This window comes from Giraffa tippelskirchi, chromosome 1 (assembly GCF_054371585.1).
Source record: "Giraffa tippelskirchi isolate mGirTip1 chromosome 1, T2T-mGirTip1v1.2.pri, whole genome shotgun sequence".
Lineage (NCBI taxonomy): Eukaryota > Metazoa > Chordata > Mammalia > Artiodactyla > Giraffidae > Giraffa > Giraffa tippelskirchi.
The window spans coordinates 85,676,036-85,697,188 of record NC_137275.1 but is presented as its reverse complement, the minus strand read 5'-3'; the positions used below and the strand labels follow the sequence as shown (position 1 = coordinate 85,697,188).

Sequence of the window (21,153 nt, the reverse complement as noted above, 5' to 3'; positions counted from 1 at the left end):
TAGAAATGAAGTTGAACTGCCTGGATAGAAAAATGTGGGAAGATTTCAAAGGTTGAAGTTTTAAGAAGTGTGTGTGGGAAGAGAATAGAAATTGAAGTCACCTGTTAATACCAAATGTTAATAGTTATCATTATCATTATCATCCTCAATAAAGCTTTTCTCACCACCTGTTAGTCCAGGGTATTTTTTTTTTTTTGACACAGGATTTACCATACACACCATAAGTGATAATTCTAGGAGCTTATTGTATAGAAGAGGGGTTCCCAAACTCCAAGATCTAATGCCTGATGATATAAGGTGAAGCTGATGTAATAATAATAGAAATAAAGTGCACAATTTCTGAAGTTGAATGGTTCTATAGAGACCTACAAGAACTTCTAGAACTAACACCCAAAAAAGATGTCCTTTTCATTACAAGGAAAAGGAATGCAAAAGTAGGAAGTCAAGAAATACCTGGAGTAACAGGCAAATTTGGCCTAGGAATACAGAATGAAGCAGGGCAACGGATAATAGAGTTTTGCCAGGAGAATGCACTGGTCAGAGCAAACACCTCTTCCAACAACACAAGAGAAGACTCTATACATGGACATCACCAGATGGTCAACACCGAAATCAGATTGATTACATTCTTTGCAGCCAAAGATGGAGAAGCTCTACACAGTCAGCAAAAACAAGACTGAGAGTGGACTGTGGCTCAGATCATGAACACCTTATTGCCAAATACAGACTTAAATTGAAGAAACTAGGGAAAACCACTAGACCATTCAGGTATGACATAAATCAAATCCCTTATAATTCTACAGTGGAAGTGAGAAGTAGATTCAAGGGATCAGATCTGATAGAGTGCTTGAAGAACTATGGACAAAAGTTTGTGACATAGTACAGGAGGCAAGGATCAAGACCATCCCCAAGAAAAAGAAGTGTAAAAAGGCAAAATGGTTGTCTGAGGAGGGCTTACAAATAGCTGTGAAAAGAAGACAGGCAAAGGAGAAAAAGGAAAGATATATCCATATGAATGCAGAATTCCAAAGAATAGTAAGGAAAGAAAAGAAAGCCTTCCTCAGAGATCAATGCAAAGAAATAGAAGAAAACAGTAGAATGGGAAACACTAGAGATCTCTCCAAGAAAATTAGAGCTATCAAGTGAATATTTCATGCAAAGATGGGCTCAATAAAGGACAGAAATGGTATGGACCTAACAGCAGCAAAAGACATTAAGAAGAGCTAGTAAGAATACACAGAAGAACTATACAAAAAAGATCATCATGACCCAGATTAATCACAATGGTGTGATCACTCACCTAGAGCCAGACATCCTGGAACGTCAAGTCAAGTGGGTCTTAGGAAGCATCACTACAAACAAGCTAGTGGAGATGATGGAATTATAGTGGAGATATTTTAAAACCTAAAAGATGATGCTGTAAAAGTGCTGCACTCAATATGCCTGCAAATTTGGAAAACTCAGCAGTGGCCACAGGACTGGAAAAGGTCAGTTTTCATTCCAATCCCAAAGAAAGGCAATGCCAAAAAATGTTCAAACTACCACACAATTGCACTCATCTCACACTAGCAAAGTAATGTTCAAAATTCTCTAAGACAGGCTTCAGCAGTACCTGAACCATGAACTTCCATATGTTCAAGCTGGTTTTAGAAAAGGCAGAGGAACCAGAGATCAAATTGCCAACATCTGCTGGATCATCAAAAAAGCAAGAGAGTTCCAGAAAAACATCTACTCCTGCTTTATTTACTACGCCAAAGCCTTTGACTGTGTGAATCACAACAAACTGCGGATAATTCTTCAAAAGATGGGAATACCAGACCACCTGACCTGCCTCCTGAGAAATCTGTATGCAGGTCAGGAAGGAACAGTTAGAACTGGACATGGAACAACAGACTGGTTGCAAATCAGGAAAGGAGTACGTCAAGGCTGTATATTGTCACTCTGCTTATTTAACTTATATGCAGAGTATCTAATGAGAAACACTGGGCTGGATGAAGCACAAACTTGAATCAAGATTGCCAAGAGAAACATCAATAACTTCAGATATGCAGATGACACCAACCTTATGGCAGAAAGCGAAGAAGAACTAAAGAGCCTCTTGATGAAATTGAAAGAGGAGAGTGAAAAAGTTGGCTTAAAGCTCAACATTCAGAAAACTAAGATCATGGCAAATGGTCCCATCACTTCATGGGAAATAGATGGGGAACCAGTGGAAACATTGGCAGACTTTATATTTTTGGGCTCCAAAATCATTCCAGATGGTGACTGCAGCCATGAAATTAAAAGACGTTTGCTCTTGGAAGAAAAGTTATGACGAACCTAGACAGCATATTAAAAAGCAGAGACTTGGTCAACAAAGGTCCGTCTAGTCAAAGCTATGGTTTTTCCAGTAGTCATGTATGGATGTGAGAGTTGGACTATAAAGAAAGCTGAGTGCAGAAAAATTGATGCTTTTGAATTGTGGTGTTGGAGAAGACTCTTGAGAGTCCCTTGGACTGCAAGGAGATCCAACCAGTCCATCCTAAAGGAGATCAGTCCTGAGTGTTCGTTGGAAGGACTGATGTTTAAACTGAAGCTCCAATACTTAGGCCCCCTCATGCAAAGAGTTGACTCATTGGAAAAGACTCTGATGCTGGGAAAGATTAGAGGCAGGAGGAGAAGGGGACGACAGAAGATGAGATGGTTGGATGGCATCACTGACTCAATAGACATGAGTTTGAGTATACTCTGGGAGTTGGTTATGGACAGGGAAGCCTGGCGTGCTGCAGTCCATGGGGTTGCAAAGAGTCAGACACGACTGAATGAATGAACTGAACTGAAAGTGCACAATAAACGTAATGTTCTTGAAACATCCAGAAACCTTTCCCTCCCCCCAGTCTGTTGTAAAACCATCTTCCACAAACCCCATCCTTGGTGCCATAAAGCTTTGGGACTGACCACTGGGTAGAAGATGATACACATAGCTTAAGAGGAGAGCTCTTTATGACTTATTGCTAACGTGTATGGGCAGGTGAAGTGAAGTGATTAAACTGTAAACTAAATATTATGTGGCAATGCCTGTTCTCCAAGCTGTGTACATTGGGCACAGAATACAGGCATGGAATACAGGATGAGCTCTGCATGAGAGAGGAGCTGGGTTCCATCAGTTATCCTCTCAATTCAGAGATGGTGATATTAAGGTTTGGGAGAAGATTAAGCAAAATAATGCATGCAAATCATTGAGCACAGTGACTAGCATATAAACAATATGAAACAATATGTTTCACTAGCATGAAAACAATTACTTCAAAACAGAATGAGATTAAATGTAGCAGAGGACAAATACAGACTAATAATTAAGTGTATGAAGCTGGAGCATAAATATAAGGCACATCCTGGAAAAGTTTGGCCTCTCTTTCTACAGGCACTGAAGAAACTATAAATGCATTTCACCCATGTAGAATCTTAGGGAAGCAAGAAACAGTTACAGGATGATGCAGCATCAGATCTTCTTATTTTGCTTTTTAAATTATTTTTTTAATACAGAAAGGAAGGAAAAGAGCACAGTCAAAAACATTTCCAAAAGAATATATGTGATTTTGATGCTTAGAATAGCTCCTTTGCATGGCACAATTTAACCACACGAGATTATACTTCCTTTTCTTGATTTATTTTAGGGGATGCTGCTGCTGCTGCTAAGTTGCTTCAGTCGTGTCCGACTCTGTGCGACCCCACAGACGGCAGCCCACCAGGCTCCCCCATCCCTGGGATTCTCCAGGCAAGAACAATGGAGTGGGTTGCCATTTCCTTCTCCAGTGCATGAAAGTGAAAAGTGAAAGTGAAGTCGCTCAGTTGTGTCCAACTCTTCACGAACCCAGGGACTGCAGCCTACCAGGCTCCTCTGTCCACGGGATTTTCCAGGCAAGAGTACTGGAGTGGGGTGCCATTGCCTTCTCCATTTTAGGGGATAGGTTTGGTCAAAAATCAAGAAAAGATATCTTCTCCTTGCTGAGTCCAGTTAATTAATAAGGTTTTACTAAAGAAATAAAAGGTTCACACCATTAAGATATAAACATTAATCTAAAGATTTACAGAAAAAGCCCTTTTATTTGCTATTCAACTCAGTATTAGTTAATAATCAACTACTACTCACACTTGATTCTCAAATTTCAGTCATTTGAGTCTCCCTCTTTAATTGTTTCAAAGGCCTGAAATTTACTGTTAACTCACCCCACTGTTAAAGCGGGTGGATTTTTAAAAGTTGATTCATCCAGGATCAAGATCAACTAGTCACTAGATATGTGCTTTAGCGTAACAGCTTCTTTTATCCCAAGGCAATGGACAACAATAATAACCAATTACAATCTGTACTGGCCCTTTATGGGCTTTGGGAAGGAAGTTCCCATTATTCTTTAAAAAACACTGCAAAGTTTCTTATAGGCAAAAATTCTTATGAAAGTGCAAGCTATGATAACTTAAGCACATTTTGTACTGTAATTATCATCTTATACATAAACTTGCCACAATAACCTTGGAGATCATTTGAGTTGCTATTATCATTTTCCCCCTTTTTATATATATGGAAACACATTGTTGAATCCCAGCAAAATAATTTATTACTAGAGAATATGCAAGCAGTTTATAAGTGGCCAAGAAAGCTTTGGCCATAATCCAGATCTTCTGATTTCTATTTCAAAGCCATTTCCATCAGAGAAGCTGAAATTTATCTTCCCCTAGACTTGAAAGATGAGTTAGCCTACTGACCTTGCCTGAAATGTAACTGTGACAGCTAGCTTACCAAAACTGTCATTATGTCAACAAAAATTCATTTGGTTAAAGACTTAAAGAGCAAATTTTCTTAACAAAACTTTAGTTTCATGAGAGAAAAAAATTTGATAGGTACTTATTTGGAGATATGTATTACCAGAATGTTCTGGGCTAATAGAATGATTAAAGCTCACATATTCACTGACATCTAAGCAAATTATATCACTAGACTCACAATCTTATGACAATTTTTCTATACTCTAAAGCAGTGTTATTCAATAGAAATATGAGTCACATTTTTAAAAATTTTCTAGTAGTCTATCAAAAACTAGAAAAAGATGAAATCAGCTATTTATACATATATATATATTTAACTATGAAAGAAACATGTTCTTTTTTTCAAATGAAGTCTTTAAAATCAGGTGTGCATTTTACAGTTACAGTTCATCTCAATTAAGACTTGCCACATTTCAGATGTTCAACAGCTAACATGTTTCATAGCTACCATATAGAACAGCAAAAGTCGACAGAGCATAGGGCACCCGGTCCTGAAATCTAGTAACTCTAATACCCAACACTGAACAGGGGGATCCAGGAGACAGACCAAAACTGTAAAATATCAAATAATTCAGAACAAGTGCTTAGTGACGGCATCAAATGTTTGTCAAGATATACAGTTCTTCAAAATAAATTATTGTCTATATGATCTTTATTAAAGGAAAGCCATGTTAAATTTTTTTATTAAAGGAAAACCATAAATCAGTTGCCTTACTGGATACTCCCATTCTTCAGTTTTCTTCTCAAAAACATTACAACTAGGTTTTTGAGTTTAATATCTTGCACGTGGACCCAGCAGATATTTCTGCTTGGTATCAATAGCGAGATAACTATTAAGAACACAGTTAGACAGGGCTCCCTTAGTGGCTCAGTGGTAAAGAATCCACCTGCAATGCAGGAGTCACAGGAGGCACAGGTTCAATCCCTGGATGGGGAAGAACCCCTGGAGGTGGAAATGGCAACCTGCTTCAGTATTCTTGCCTGGGAAGTTGTACAGAGAGAGGAGCCTGGTGGGCTACAGTCCATGAAGTTGCAAATAGTGACTAAACAACAGTAACAAGGTAAGACCATTTTTAGTTTTATCACCCACTCAGCATGTTGCCTTTTCTAAAACCAGCTTGAACATCTGGAAGTTCATGGTTCACATATTGCTGAAGCCTGGCTTGGAGAATTTTGAGCATTACTTTACTAGCGTGTGAGATGACAGCAATTTTGCAGTAGTTTGAGCATTCTTTGGCATTACCTTTCTTTGGGATTAGAATGAAAACTGACCTTTTCCAGTCCTGTGGTCACTGCTGAGTTTTCCAAATTTGCGGGCATATTGAGTACAGCACTTTCACAGCATCATCTTTCAGGATTTGAAATAGCTTGATTGGAATTCCATACCTCCTCTAGCTTTGTTCGTAGTGATGCTTTCTAAGGTCCACTTGACTTCACATTCCAGGATGTCTGGCTCTAGGTGAGTGATCACACCAATGTGATTATCTGGGTCGTGAAGATCTTTTTTGTACAGTTCTTCTGTGTATTCTTGCCACCTCTTCTTAATATCTTCTGCTTCTGTTAGGTCCATACAATTTCTGTCCTTTATTGAGCCAATCTTTGCATGAAAACTTCCCTTGGCATGTCTAATTTTCTTTAAGAGATCTCTAGTCTTTCTCATTCTATTATTTTCCTCTATTTCTTTGCATTGATCACTGAGGAAGGCTTTCTTATCCCTCCTTGCTATTCTTTGGAACTCGGCATTCAAATGGATATATCTTTCCTGTTCTCCTCTGCTTTTCGCTTCCCTCCTTTTCACAGCTATTTGTAAGGCCTCCTCAGATAACCATTTTGCTTTTTTGGATTTCTATTTCTTGGGGATGGTCTTGATTCCTGTCTCCTGTACAATGTCACAAACCTCCGTCCATAGTTCATCAGGCACTCTGTCTATCAGATCTAGTCCCTTAAATCTATTTCTCACTTCCACTATATAGTCATAAGGGATATGATTTATGTCATACCTGAATGGTCTAGTGGTTCACGTGAACCGTGAAATTCCAAATGTTCAAGCTGGTTTTAGAAAAGGCAGAGGAACCAGAGATCAAATTGCCAACACCTGCTGGATCATTGAAAAAGCAAGAGAGTTCCAGAGAAACATCTATTTCTGCTTTATTGACTATGCCAAAGTTTTGACTGTGTGGATCACAATGAACAGTGGAAAATTCTTAAAGAGATGGGAATGCCAGAACACCTGACCTGCCTCCTAAGAAATCTGTATGCAGGTCAGGAAGGAACAGTTAGAACTGGACATGGAACAACAGACTGGTTCCAAATAGGAAAGGAGTACATCAAGGCTGTATATTGTCACTCTGCTTATTTAACTTATATGCAGAGTACATCATGAGAAACGCTGGGCTGGAAGAAACACAAGCTGGAATCAAGATTGCTGGGAGAAATATCAATAACCTCAGATAAGCAGATGACACCACCCTTATGGCAGAAAGTGAAGAAGAACTAAAGAGCCTCTTGATGAAAGAGAAAGAGGAGAGTGAAAAAGTTGGCTTAAAGCTCAACATTCAGAAAACTAAGTTCATGGCATCCAGTCCCATCACTTCATGGAAAATAGATGGGGAAACAGTGGAAACAGTGGCTGACTTTATTTTTCTGGGCCCTAAAGTCACTGCAGATGGTGACTGCAGCCATGAAATTAAAAGACACTTACTCCTTGGAGGGAAAGCTATGACCAACCTAGACAGCATATTAAAAAGCAGAGACATTACTTTACCAACAAAGATCTGTCTAGTCAAAGCTACGGTTTTTCCACTGGCCATGTATGGATGTGAGAGTTGGACTATAGAGAAAGCTGAGCACAGAAGAATTGATGCTTTTGAACTGTGATGTTGGAGAAGACTCTTTAGAATCCCTTGGACTGCAAGGATATTCAACCAGTCCATCCTAAAGGTGATCAGTCCTGGGTGTTTATTGGAAGGACTGATGTTGAAATGAAACTCCAATACTTTGGCCACCTGATGCGAAGAGCTGACTCATTTGAAAAGACCCTGATTCTGGGAAAGATTGAGGGCAGGAGGAGAAGGGAACGACAGAAGATGAGATGGTTGGATGGCATCACCGACTCAATGGACATGGGTTTGGGTGGATTCCGGAAGTTGGTGATGGACAGGGAGGCCTGGTGTGCTGCAATTCATGGGGTCGCAGAGATTTGGACACGACTGAGTAACTGAACTTAACTAAACTGAACAGCACATTGCAAATTCCTAAAGTGTAATCACCCGTGAATCAACAGGGGCTTATCATTCTCTTGTTCTTACATGATAATGCTTCTGCTTACACTCATCTATATATTTTGTATTCAGTTATTTGTATCTGCATTGAATTTATGAATCTTTTGTCAGTGCATGCACCAATCAGGCAAACCAAAACATCTTTCCCAGTCATTATCACTTTGGCTTATGGTCTACCACCAGTCTGAATCTAGTACCATCCATGAATCCTAGGTGAAAGTTATCATCAGTGACCCATTCATGGGTAACTGAATTTTCAAAACCTTTCCAGTTATTTTCCATCCTCTTATTTCAATCACAATTAACTACATGCAAATCTCTGACCATTTCAGACCACAGCTTTTACTATCTTCCCCAGAAGTGCTCTTTCTTTTAGATCACCACCCTCCATAACTCTTAGTCTTTATTCTCTTAAGACCCAAAACATAACTCAAATGTCACTCTTTCTTTGTCTCATTGTACATTTTATATAACTCTATCATATCTCAAATTGATTGCAATTATTTTAATATAAAAATATATTTGCATATTTAACCTGTGCTCTTCATATTTACATATGTATGTACATATGTTTAGTCACTCAGTCATGTCTGACTCTTTGAGATCCCATGGACTATAACCCACAAGGCTCCTCTCTGCCCATGGAATTTTCCAGGGAAGAATACTGGAGTGAGTTGCCATTTCCTACTCCAGGGTATCTTCCTGACCCAGAGATTGAACCCACATCTCTTGTGTCTCCTGCACTGATAGGCAGGTTCTTTACCACTATGCCACCTGGGAAGCCCTGGTGCCTCATACAGTAAAGAATCATATTTACATAGCCACTTCCAAATCCTCATTCCTCATGGGACTTGAAGAAGTTCTACCCTGGCTTAGAACCAACCTAAACTGGCACATGCAATGTATTCCAAATGCGTACATGTGGAATGAATGATTGATCTTAATACAATTTCTGGCATATCAAAGTTCCCAGGTCAAGTCATTAGCCTATGTTATAATTTTAGCCATATTACTAGGTGGGGAAGAAATAAAATTGGCCCTGAGATTTCCGATTGAGATAGGAAAGCTTAGTTGAAAATTTCTCCTGGCTAATTGTCCTTGATACATTTTTCCCTAATACCCCAGTAATATAAAAATGGTGACAAGTATCCACTTATTAGATTAATTATTTATTGGAAACCTAAGATATTCCAGACACTATCACAAGTAAAATGGCAAGACATAAATAGTTACTGCCTACTTAGAGGTCAGAGAGAAAAGAAAACTCAGACATTCACTGAAAATTCGAATTAAAATGATGAAATGGGGCTGAAAAAAGTCCCCCCCACACACTATGCTTCTGAAAAAGAGAGCAAATCTGTTTTTTCTGAAAAGCAAGATAATGGAAAGAAAAGTATATTTTTATTCCCTCACTGCTTGTCCCACTCAAAAAGAGGATATGACCTAACTAAACACTGAGCATGAATCCTGCATCTGCGTGGATTCTATTTTTTGAAGCCAGCAAGATGGTATTCTCATATTTTCTCTTCCCCAAGACATCTTGCCTCTCTTTCTATAATACCTCCTCATTCTTCATCTAGAGATTGCAACACTCAGAAAACAACAGGCTTAATAGGAGGAACAGGTCTTAAGTGCATGGATAAAAAGAGTCATGCTGCTGCTGCTGCTAAGTCGCTTCAGTCGTGTCCGACTCTGTGCGACCCCATAGACAGCAACCCACCAGGCTCCCCTATCCATGGGATTCTCCAGGCAAAAATAATGCAGTGGGTTGCCATTACCTTCTTCAATGCATGAAAGTGAAAAGTGAACGTGAAATCAGTCAGTCGTGTCCGACTCCTAGCGACCCCATGGACTGCAGCCTACCAGGCTCCTCCATCCACGGGATTTTCCAGGCAAGAGTACTGGAGTGGGTTGCCATTGCCTTCTTGAAAAAGAGTCATAGGAGTGGAATTTCTGAGTTTTCTCTTTTTCATCTAGCTTGTGGATTCAAATTGTTACAGAACCAATTTGGCGTGGGGAGCTGGAAGAGGGGTGTCACAGGATTAAACCTAAACAGAGTTCATCAGGCAAAAGCCTGACAAACTGCAGAAAAGGAAATGGAAACCATATAACAGTTTGTTCTCTTGTCATGCACATGAGAAGATTGAACAAACACTCAGGTCAATGGTGAGTGAGATTCAGTTCATTTCATATCAGTCGCTCAGTCGTGTCCAACTCTCAGTCGTGTCTGACTCTTTGCGACCCCATGAATCGCAGCGAACCAGGCCTCCCTGTCCATCACCAACTCTCGGAGTTTACCCAAACCCATGTCCATCGAGTCAGTGATGCCATCCAGCCATCTCATACTCTGTCGTCCCCTTCTCCTCCTGCCCTCAATCCTTCCCAGCATTAGGGTCTTTTCCAATGAGTCAACTTGTCGCATGAGGTGGCCAAAGTATTGGAGTTTCAGCTTCAACATCAGTCCTTCCAATGAACAATCAGGACTGATCTCCTTTAGGATGGACTGGTTGGATCTCCTTGCAGTCCAAGGGACTCTCAAGAGTCTCTCCAACACCACAGTTCAAAAGCATCAATTCTTCGGTACTAAGCTTTCTTCACCGTCCAGTTTTCACACCCATACATGACCAATGGAAAAACCATAGCCTTGACTAGATGGACTTTGTTGGCAAAGTAATGTCTCTGCTTTTAAATATGCTATCTAGGTTGGCTATAACTTTCTTCCAAGGAATAAGCGTCTTTTAATTTCATGGCTGCAATCACCATCAGCAGTGATTTTGGAGCCCCCCAAAATAAAGTCTGACACTGTTTCCACTGTTTTCCCATCTATTTCCCATGGAGTGATGGGACCAGATGCCATGATCTTACTTTTCTAAATGTTGAGCTTTAAGCCAACTTTTTCACTCTCCTCTTTCACTTTCATCAAGAGGCTCTTTAGTTCTTATTCGCTTTCTGCCATAAGGGTGGTGTCATCTACATATCTGAGGTTATTGATATTTCTCTCGGCAATCTTGATTCCAGCTTGTGTTTCTTCCAGCCCAGCGTTTCTCATGATGTACTCTGCATATAAGTTAAATGAGCAGAGTGACAATATACAGCCTTGACGTACTCCTTTTCCTATTTGGAACCAGTCTGTTGTTCCATGTCCAGTTCTAACTGTTGCTTCCTGACCTGCATACAGATTTCTCAAGAGACAGGTCAGATGGTCTGGTGTTCCCATCTCTTGAAGAATTTTCCACAGTTCATTGTGATCCACACAGTCAAAACTTTGGCATAGTCAATAAAGCAGAAATAGATGTTTTCCTGGAACTCTGTTGCTTTTTCGATGATCCAGTGGATGTTGGCAATTTGATCTCTGGTTCCTTGGCCTTTTCTAAACCCAGCTTGAACATCTGGAAGTTCACGGTTCACGTATTGCTGAAGCCTGGCTTGGAGAATTTTGAGCATTACTTTACTAGCGTGTGAGATGAGTGCAATTGTGTGGTAGTTTGAGCATTCTTTGGCATTGCCTTTCTTTGGGATTGGAATGAAAACTGACCTTTTCCTGTCCTGTGGCTACTGCTGAGTTTTCCAGATTTGCTGGCATATTGAGTGCAGAACTTTCACAGCATCATCTTTGAGGATTTGAAATGGCTCAACTGGAATTCTATCACCTCCTCTAGCTTTGTTCGTAGTGATGCTAAGGTCCACTTGACTTCACATTCCAGGATGTCTGGCTCTAGGTGAGTGATCTCATCATCATGATTATCTGGGTCGTGAAGATCTTTTTTGTACAGTTCTTCTGTGTATTCTTGCCACCTCTTCTTAATATCTTCTGCTTCTGTTAGGTCGATGCCATTTCTGTCCTTTATTGAGCCCATCTTTGCATGAAATGTTCCCTTGGTATCTCTAATTTTCTTGAAGAGGTCTCTAGTCTTTTCCAATCTGTTGTTTTCCTCTATTTCTTTGCATTGATCTCTGAGGAAGGCTTTCTTATCTCTCCTTGCTATGCTTTGGAACTCTGCATTCAGATGGGAATATCTTTCCTTTTCTCCTTTGCTTTTTGCTTCTCTTCTTTTCACAGCTACTTGTAACGCCTCCACAGACAGCTATTTTGCTTTTTTGCATTTCTTTTCCACGGGGATGGTCTTGATCCCTGTCTCCTGTACAATGTCCCGAACCTCTGTTCATAGTTCATCGGGCACTCTATCAGATCTAGTCCCTTAAATCTATTTGTCACTTCCACTGTATACTCATAAGGGATTTGATCTAGGTCATACCTGAATGGTCTAGTGGTTTTCCCTACTTTCTTCAGTTTAAGTCTGAATTTGGCAATAAGGAGTTCATGATCTGAGCCCAGTCTGCTCCCAGTCTTGTTTTTGCTGACTGTATAGAGCTTCTCCATCTTTGGCTGCAAAGAATATAATCAATCTGATTTCGGTGTTGACCATCTGATGATGTCCATGTGTAGAGTCTTCTCTTGTGTTGTTGGAAGAGGGTGTTTGGTATGACCAGTGTGTTCTCTTGGCAAAACTCTATTAGCCTTTGCCCTGCTTCATTCTGTACTCCAAGGCCAAATTTGCCTGTTAGGCCAGGTGTTTCCTGACTTTCTACTTTTGTATTCCAGTCCCCTATAATAAAAAGGATATCTTTTTTGGGTGTTAGTTCTAAAAGGTCTTGTAGGTCTCTATGTATTGGATGTGATTATAAAACCCAGGTATAGATACATTTCCTTCAAGGAAGAGTAAACACAAGCTAGTAAAATACAGCCTACGAAAAAAAGCTGCAGGACAGAGAACAAGATGTTGGAGAAGTAAGTGGACGTGGGGTACATCTCTCTCCATGGATACATCAGGAATACACCTTCAGACACAGAAGTGCATGCAGAACACTAGCTGAGAGTGGACAGGAGTACCTGACCAGAGGAAAAGAATATATAGAACCTCGCAAATCTTGGTAGGATGAAGGAAATAAGGGGAAGAACAGGAATGTTAGTAGGACTGGACCTGCCCTCAGCAGGTGGAGCAGCTGAAGCAGGGGTCCAGTTCCCTCAAGGGGGCAACTGAGTTCCGACTCCAAGAGTAAGTACAAGAATCTGTGCTGAAATGTTCGATTCAGTCACTCAGTTGTGTCCGACTCTTTGCGACACCATGAACCGCAGCACACCAGGCCTCCCTGTCCATCACCAACTCCCAGAGTCCACCCAAACCCATGTCCACTGAGTCAGTGATACCATCCAACCATCTCGTCCTCTGTCGTCCCCTTCTCCTCCTGCCCTCAATCTTTCCCAGCATCAAGGTCTTTTCAAATGAGTCAGCTCTTCGCATCAGGTGGCCAAAGTATCGGAGTTTCAGCTTCAACATCAGTCCTTTCAGTGAACACCCAGGACTCATCTCCTTTAGGATAGACTGATCGATCTCCTTGCAGTCCAAGGGACTCTCAAGAGTATCTCCAACACCACAGTTCAAAAGCATCAATTCTTCGGCGCTCAGCTTTCTTCACCGTCCAACTCTCACATCCATACATGACCAATGGAAAAACCATAGCCTTGACTAGATGGACCTTTGTTGGCAAAGTAATGCCTCTGCTTTTCAGTATGCTCTCTCAGTTGTTCATAACCTTCCTTTCAAGGAGTAAGTGTCTTTTAATTTCATGGCTGCAATCACCATCAGCAGTGATTTTGGAGCCCAGAAAAATAAAGTCTGACACTGTTTCCACTGTTTCCCCATCTATTTTCTGTGAAGTAATGGGACCAGATGCCATGATCTTACTTTTCTAAATGTTGAGCTTTAAGCCAACTTTTTCACTCTCCTCTTTCACTTTCATCAAGAGGCTCTTTAGTTCTTCTTCACTTTCTGTCATAAGGGTGATGTCATCTGCTTCAAGAAGGTCCTAACAATTTTTGTGCATTGGTCTATGTTGCGTGTACTGTCTTTTCAGTCAACTCATTATTCTTAAGTTATGTGGTGCCTAAACAAGATGTTTCTCTATGAGAAGAAATTTCCTTGAAATTGTAATTGAAATTATTTCATCAGCCAAGCAGATTAGTCTTTGAATGATGTGTGTGTTCTTCTAAGAAATTTAAAATATTGCAAATATGGAATTCTAGTAGAGCTAGAATGTGTATACACATTATCTACATTAGCCATTTATACTTGGTTATATTTCAGTGTTGATGTGGTTTATTTATTTGCATAGATTTTGGCTCCATGAATGAAGACAAAGCAATAACAACAAAAATAACCGTATCGTCTTGGATAGTTATTTTACACAGCAACTTGACTGGGCTGCTGGGTGCCTAGATATTTGGTTAAACATTGTCCACTGGGATTACTATAATAAAAAAGCACAAACTGAATGGCTATAAAGTACAGAAATGCATTTATCACAGTTCTGAAAGCGACAACTCCGAGATCAAGACGTTAGGAGATTCAGTGTCTTTTGGGGGTATGCCTCCTACACACCATCTTTTCCCTGTTACCTCATATGGTGAAAGGAGGAAGGGATCTTTCCAGGGTCTCTTTTATAAGGGCACTAAACCCATCCATAAGGGTTCCACCCTCAGAACCTAGTCATCTTTCAAAGACCCCCCCCCCCACCTCCTGTAGAATTACCTTGAGGTTTAGGATTTCCACATATAAATTTTGTTGTTTTTGTTCAGTCACCCATTCGTGTCTGAATCTTTGTGACCCCATGGACTGCAGCACGCCAGGCCTCCCTGTCCTTCACCATCTCTCAGAGTTTGCTCAAGTTCATGACCATTGCATCAATGATGCCATCCAGCCATCTCACCAGGTAAGACAGGTAAGATGGTCTGGTATTCCCATCTCTTTAAGAGCTTCCCACAGTTTATTATGATCCACACAGTCAAAGGCTTTAGTGTAATCAATGAAACAGAGGTAGATGTTTTTCTGGAATTCCCTTGCTTTCTCTGAGATCCAGCAAATGTTCGAAATTTGATCTCTTGGTGCCTTTGTCTTTTCCAAACTCAGCTTGGACATCTTTAAGTTCTAGGTTTATGTAACACTGAAGCCTAGCATGCAAGATTTTAAGCATGACCTTACTAGCATGGGAAATGAGTGCAGTTGTCCGCTGGTTAGCACATTCTTTAATACTTCTCTTCTTGGGAACTGGGATGAGGATTGACCTTTTCCAGTCCTGTGGCCATTGCTGGATCTCCCAGATTGGCTGACATATTGAGTGCAATACTTTGATAGCATCATCTTTTATGATTTTAATTAGCTCTACTAGAATTCCATCACATCCACTAGCTGTATTGACAGAAGTGCTTCCTAAGGTGCACTTGACTTCACTCTCCGGAATGTCTGGCTCTGAGTGACTTATCATATTAATTTTAGAGGCACATACATATTCAGTCTTTTACAAACATTATTTCTAAGTGTGTCTGGGAGAGTCTTTCTGAATGTCAACACTTGAGCTAGTAGTCTGAGTAAAACAGTTCACTTTGAATAAAATAGAAAGCTAATAAAGGATGCTTTCTACTTGACTGTCTTTGATCTGACACATTGATCTTCTGCTTTAGACTCAGACTCCAATTTAAATTTACACCATTGGCTCCCCTGGATATCCACCTCTCTGCCTGCAGATCGTAGACTTATTTCTCGACTCTACAGTTGCATAAGGCAACTCCTTATAGGTCAAAATCTATTCTATTCTTTACTACATTTATATAATTTGTTCTGTTTATCTAGAGAACCAAGACTTGTTCAATAAATAACAAAATCTGAGCCCTTAGTATGTCCCTGGTAGTGAAATAAGGTCTTTAAATTAAGTCCAATTAGCTTTGCAAACAACTGTAAGGTAGATACTAGTATTATCTCCATTTTATACATGAGTAGAAATTGAAGCTTAGAAACGTCAGGTAGATTTCCTAATGTCAGCTAATTTATTCAAATTCTCAGAACAAGTGTGGTATAATTATTTATTTTACAAACACGAATATAGTATGTATGCTGAGCGTGGCTCTAAACATTATCCAAATAATGCTCATTTAAGACACACATACCCCATTTTTCAGTGCAGCACTATTTACAGTAGCTAGGACATGGAAGTCACCTACCTGTTCATGAAGAGATGAATGGATAAAGAAGTTGTAGTACATACATACAATGGAATATTGTTGTTGTTGTTATTCAGTTGCTAAGTCATGTCTGACTATTTGTGACCTCATGAACTGCAGCACGCCAGGCTTTCCTGTCCTTCACTATCTCCCAGAGTTTGCTCAAACTCATGTCCATTGAATCAGTAATGCCAAACAATCATCTCATCCTCCATCACCCCCTTCTCCTCCTGCCCTCAATCTTTCCCAGCATCAGGGTCTTTTCCAATGAGTTGGCTCTTTGCATCAGGTGGTCAAAGTATTGGAGCTTCAGCTTCAGCATCAGTCCTTCCTATGAATATTCAGGGTTTATTTCCTTTAGGATTGACTGGTTTGATTTCATTGCTGTCTAAAGGACTCTCAAGAGTCTTCTCCAATACCACAATTCAAAAGCATCAGTTCCTCGGTGCTCAGCCTTCTTTATGATTCACATCTGTACTCGACTATTGGTAAAACCATAGATTTGACTGTACAGACCTTTATCAGCAAAGTGATGTCTCTACTTTTTAATACACTATGTAGTTTTGTCATAGCCTTCCTTCCATGGCTGCAGTCACTGCCCACAGTGATTTTAGAGGCCAAGAATATAAAATCTGTCACTGTTTCCACTTTTTCCCTATCTATTTGCCATGAAGTGATAAGACCAGTTGCCATGATCTTAGTTTTTTGAATGTTGAGTTTTAAGCCAGCTTTTTCACTCTCCTCTTTCACCCTCATCAAGAGACTCTTTAGTTCCTCTTCTCTTTCTGCCATTAGAGTGGTGTCATCAGCACACATCCTTCTACTGAACCATCTTGGACAATGCCTCCACAATGGAATATTACTTAACCATAAAAAGGAACAAAATTGGGTCATTAGTAGTGATCTGGATGAACCTAGAGTCTTTCAGACAGGGTGAAGTAAGTCAGAAAGGAAAAATATTGTATATTAATTATGTATATGGAATCTAGAAAAATGGTACTGATAAACCTATTTGCAGGGCAGAAATAAAGACTCAGATATAGAGGATGGACTTGTGGATGCAGCAGAGAAAGGAGAGGGTGGAATGAATTGAGAGTAGCATTGAAATATGTACACTACCATGTGTAAAATAGATAGCTAACTGGAAACTGTTATCTAACACAGAGAGCTCAGCTTCGTGCTCTGTGATATTCTAGAAGGCTGGGATGAGTCAGAGTGGGAAGGAAGCTCAAGAGGGAGGGGATATATGTGTACATATAGCTGATTCATGTTGTTATACCACAGACACTAACATAATACTGTAAAGCAATTACCTTCCAATTAAAAAATAAACAAAAACCACATACCCAAATACTAATCCTTTCAATGGTCCAGTGGGGCAGACATAGAGGTTGAGTAATTTACCGTGGAAGAGTAGAACCAGGATTCAAACCGAGATCATATGGCTTCAAGTTCTGAACCTATGCATTTTCTCAGTCATTAGAGGCCAGAATAGCCAACAATTTCAATTTTCTCAATTATCAGGTTTATGTTCTTGGTGTTCTGTGTGTGTGTGTGTGCTCAGTCATGTCCGATTCTTCTCAACCCTATAGATTATAGCCTGCCAAGTCCCTATGTCCACAGGATTTTCCAGTCAAGAAAATGGAATGGGTTACCATTTCCTTCTCCAGGGGATCTTCCCGACACAGGGATCAAACATGCATCTTGCATCTCCTGCCTTGGTAAGCAGATTCTTTACCACATGCCATCTGGGAAAACTTTATGTTCTTGGTAGAATCATTTAATCAGAATTAAACTCTGAACCTAAATTTTCTAATCTATAAAATACCAGCTAGATAGTTTTTACATGAGGTATTTTAAAGATCAAATGAGATGATAATCGCATTATTATTTTAGTAGTTATTGTGATCATGCTTAATCCACCACTTCATAACTATTATTGTTGTCACTAATTATATTAATTATATATTATCATTAATTTGATGATTAACACTCACAACTATGGGTTCTTCATTAAAAGTATTGCACATTGTTACTATTTTTAAGAGACTCTGTGTAAAAGAAGACTTGTCATCTATTACTGACTACTCTGGTTTGGCTCTGTCTCAGCACTCAACAAGAACAAAGAGAGACAGAAGGACAAAGGGATCAGGGTAAGTGCCAAAAAACAAAGAAATGGCTTGGCAATCCATTCTGAGTCATGGATGGCTCTCAAGAGGGAGAGCCAAGGTTTATATTGCCACTGTCCCAGATCCTTGTCCAAGAATCAAGCCATTTTCTGCCATTTTGTCTTGAAGTTTGGAATAAAAAGTACCAAAGATGATCTAAATGGGTCCAGCACCCTTTACTAAATCCTTTCTTTGAGAATAGTATAATCCAAGTGTAATATACATATCCAGGCAAGAATATTAATAAAGTGACCTCAAGTACATAAAATATTAATCACAAAATACTGAAGTTCACCACCAATTAAGCGTAATCATAGAAGTAAAACCTTACCATCTCACTTCAGCTGTAGAATACCTGGACACTTGATTGACTGACCTCATACCCGGGTTTGTTCTCAGAATCATGGGACCTTTATCAGCTCTGCTTCCCTTTTTCCAACTCCTACACATCTGGGAAAATTTCAAGGTATTTTTCTAGCTAAAGTCAAAACCTCAGCTGGCTGCATGCAACATTTTTTTTTTTTTCCTCATCAGCTCCCACTCCAAAGGGCCTTAATCCAAAAATGAGAGTTGCCATGGTGACTCATTGTAGTTGCTAGAAGGTTTTGCAAGATGCAGTCATCCTCTTGTTACATTTCCATTTTCAAATTTCCAGCAACAAGAAAAATGAAGTTTTCCTTTGTTTGAATGGCAAATGAAGTGCTTAGCAAATTTGTAAGCAAGTGGCAGAGATCTGGGGAATGGGCACATGGGACACTGGATCCCCCCAAAAGAGAGCCTTGAATGCTGATGGCAGGGCAATTGTCTTTAAAGAAGATACCAATTCAGAGTACAGAGTCTCCTGTGCTTTTTAACTTGAAATGGACTTCTCAGTTTCTAGGAGCCTAAATAAATGACTAATTAAGCCAAAGAAGATCTCTCATATGAACTGAAAGACCAAGGGTCCACAAACTATGGTCCACAGGCCAATCATGCCCTGCCATCTGCTTTTTAAATAAAGTTTTATTGGAACACAGCCATGTCCACTCTTTTAAGTGTTGCCATGGGTGCTTCTACTGTACAATAGCAGAGTTCTGTGGTTGCAGCAGAAAGCATGTCACCTATGAGCGTAGAACATTTGCTATCTTGCCCTTTAAAAATGTTGGCCAATCTCTGCTGGTGGGCTGGGAGAGGCAAAGGAGTTGAGAGAGTGAGAGGGTGACCAAGCCCACTTTGAAATTCCATTTGAATATTTGCCTCTTGCCCCTTGTGAGTGTGCTAAGTCGCTTCAGTTGTTTCCACCTCTTTTGTGACCCCATGGACTGTAGACCATCAGGCTCCTCTGTCCAAGGGATTTGCCAGGCCAGAATACTGAAGTGGGTTGTATGTTCTCCTCCAGGGGATCTTCCTGACCCAGGGATGGAGCTGGCGTATCTTATGTCTCCTGCATTGGCAGGCAGGTTCTTTACCACTAGTGTCACCTGGGAATCCCCTTAATTTTTCCCTATTGCATTACTTACATTCAAATCTAGAGCTCTAAACCATGGAATAAAATCTCTTTACCTTTTGTTTCAGCTCAGGTCCTCTAAGGAGCAGTTTGCCAACACAGTATTAGACCTGTAAGAGGTTCATTGGTGAAAATCCTTGTGTAGGGCAAAGGAGAGGATGCTGGAGAAGCCAGGGAACCCTCAGGAGGGCATAGCAGGTCTGAGTCCTGTGGAAGGAGAGAGGAAATGAAGTTTTGCTAGGAGGGGTCTAAGACCACAACACAGCTCCAGAAGTTCTGGGGCAAACCTAAAGAGAGTCTGCAAGCTCAAGTCACCCACAAGGAGAGTCCTGCCCTCACAGGAACAGCCTTGCCAAAAGTAAGCCTTGTGCAAACACAAGGGAGGATTTGGAAGGCAGCAGTGGGACAATGCATACTTTCCACTCCCCATGTTAGATCCAAGCAGTGCATTTTCATGGACCTCACCCTGCCTCATCCTGTTATTTCAAATCATATTTCCAACCTGCCCACAATTGTTGAGAGGCCGATGTGTCTACAGAGCACAACATTAAGTATTGTGATGGGGAAGAAGAACACAAAGGATAAAAAATTCAACGAGCTCAAAACAGAGGGAAGATCACTTTTTGGAACTGTTGGCAGATGGACAATGCAATGATCTCTGGCTTTTCCAGCAATTGTTTGTTAGGTCCTCAGAGCATCTGAAAAACTCCCTTCCTGATTTGTTAGGAGCCCTCTGACTCACTGGACCACTGAACACAGGGTCTGTATTATGTTGGCTCTCTAATGGTTGTGCTCTAGGCTTCTTTCCTCTGATGTTTAGATAGAGCGCATGCTGATGGAGGAGAGGTATGAAACGCATGATGTGGAACAAATGTCAGACTGCTTTCACGTTCCCGACCATTATTCCTGCTTTACAAGGAAACAAGCAGAGACAAGAAAGAGATTTAAAAAAGATGAATCTCTATAATATTATTTCACAAGGCAAATGCTTGGCAGCTTCACGTCTTTTCTTTCTTTCTGCGCCCAACTTCCTCTTGTTAAAATTTGACTGTAGAGTCGCTATGACCACCAGTTGAACATTAAAAATGATACAGCCCAGATTCACTCCAAGAATGCCAAACTCTTGTTAAATAATCATGTGAGTGGACTAGGGTTAATATTTACAATGTATTATTGCTGTCTCTTCAAGCAGCTTCAAAGGATGAGCTGGAGTCTCAAGAATTTGTGAATTATTATTTTAAAAAGTAGGATTCTTCTAGAATACACTTTAGTTTCAGAATTAAACTGACACCTTTCTTCCATGAAGGAAAGTCAACAGGTAAGTCTCCTTTCATTGTTTTCTTACTGATACCTTGGAGA

At 40.2% G+C, this 21,153-nt stretch overlaps 1 long non-coding RNA gene across 2 annotated transcripts in view; it reads right to left on the bottom strand.

Moving 5' to 3' along the window:
* The window catches only part of LOC145547464 (uncharacterized), a 133,686-nt gene that overhangs the window by 33,175 nt on the left and 79,358 nt on the right, over positions 1–21,153 (bottom strand). For both annotated transcript variants that reach the window (XR_014083846.1, XR_014083847.1), the window contains one exon: positions 19,851–20,001. This is a non-coding gene — a long non-coding RNA (uncharacterized LOC145547464). The remainder of the gene's footprint in view (positions 1–19,850; positions 20,002–21,153) is intronic.